The following is a 1,772-nucleotide window of genomic DNA, read 5'->3' on the forward strand; positions in this document are numbered from 1 at the left end:
GGAGGATGCAGGGTTCTCATCCCCTGCTCTGCCTCTCTCAGGAGCTGCAGGAGAGCTGCTCTGGCCTCTCTGCACCTTCCCCATCTGGCTCTTTGGTCCCATCCTTCCAACCCCCCTGGATGTGTCCGTGTCCTCTCAGCTCCAGGGCTGGGATGTGGCAGCTCCCACTTCTGGCTGCAGCCAGGAGAAGAAGGAAAAATACCAACCAAGTGCTCCCTCTGACCCTCCCTCCACCCTCTCTCCAAATGCTGTAAATTTTCATTAGTATCCTGTAATTGAATGATCTGTTCCCAAGAGAAAATTAGTCTTCAATTTACCAAAACTCCCTGTTAATTTAAGTGTAATAGTGGGGAGTCCTGCGGCCCTGCTCCCCCTCCCACCTGGGAAAGGGCAAGTGTGAGGGACAACTCCAATAATACACCAAAATCCCTCGTAAATCCTCCACCCAGAACCGCAAACAAGTTTCTGGGAGCAAGGAAAGCAATTTCCTCCCAAAGCAAGGGTTTATTTTGAACCTGGCGAGCTCCAGTTCAGCTGGAGGTTGATGCTGGAAGACTGGGAGAGGCAGAATGTGCTGGGTTTGCTGGGAATGTGCTGGGCTGGCCACATGAGCCACGGGTGCTCACCCAGGAGGCAGCTGCCACCAACCCCCAGCGCTTTGAAACCATCAGCGGGCCCTGGAGCATCCTTGGCAGAGCTCCACCGTTCTGGGGACACCCCTGCCCTGGGTGAGGGAGGACCACGGTGGCTGAGGCTGCTGCAGGTCCCTGGGAGCAGGGCCAGGGCTCCAGGCTCTCCCTGCCCTGCCCAGGTGGCTCTGAGGATGTCACTGCCCAGCTGTGGCCACCCCTCAGCACGCAGAGATGGATGGTGGTGGCTCTGCTCATTAGAACTGTGGCAAGGAGTAGGTGCTGGGAGGCTCCGTGCAGGGAAAGTGCTGCAAGAGGAGCTCATTAACTTGAAAAATTGGGTCCAGAGGGCTCATTTGTCTGAGATCAGTTCACTGTTTTTTCTAGTAATGTGGAAAATGAGGGAGGGGGATCTGAGCCTCTCCTCAGTGGCTGATTTACCCCTTTCTCATTCACGTTCTCTCCCTCAAATTGCCTTTAGTACTGTTTATTTTCCACAGGCCTTAATCCTTCCCATGTGGAACGTAGATAACCCTTCACTCCCAGCATCCTGCACCTGTGGGACAGAGCAGGCACTGGGACAGGTTTGTCCAGCCTGGCACTGCAGGGATGTTTCTGATGCCCCCTGGCCAGGCCCAGCATGCAATGCCATATATTTGTTCTCAAATATATCTCAAATATATATTGTTCTGGTCTCCTGCAGCAGCAGTTCTGTGTCCCCAGTGTCCCCCCTCGTTCCGTGGTGGGTGGCTGTGGGGCAGAGCCTGCTCCAAAGTGTCAGGAGGGGCTGATCCTGGTCTGCCACAGCCACTAACCCAAGGAGCTGCCAGCTGCTGCTGTGTGGAGAGGCTCTGATGTCAGCTGGACCTTCACCTGATGATTTCCCGTGGTTTTCTGTGCAGATTTAGGGCAGAGGCAGCTGGAGGTGAGCTGTGCACAGGACACTGCTGCCCCGGTGGGCTGCAGTCCCACCCTGCTGGCAGCCCCCCGTCACAGGCAGTGCTGACAGCAGCCTGGCACTGCTCACAAAGATCCCTGTTCACAAAGATCCCTGCTCACAAAGATCCCTGCTCACAAAGATCCCTGCCACTGCTCACAAAGATCCCTGCTCACTGCTCACAAAGATCCCTGCTCACAAAGATC

The sequence above is a fragment of the Parus major genome, chromosome 14 (assembly GCF_001522545.3).
Source record: "Parus major isolate Abel chromosome 14, Parus_major1.1, whole genome shotgun sequence".
Classification (NCBI taxonomy): domain Eukaryota; kingdom Metazoa; phylum Chordata; class Aves; order Passeriformes; family Paridae; genus Parus; species Parus major.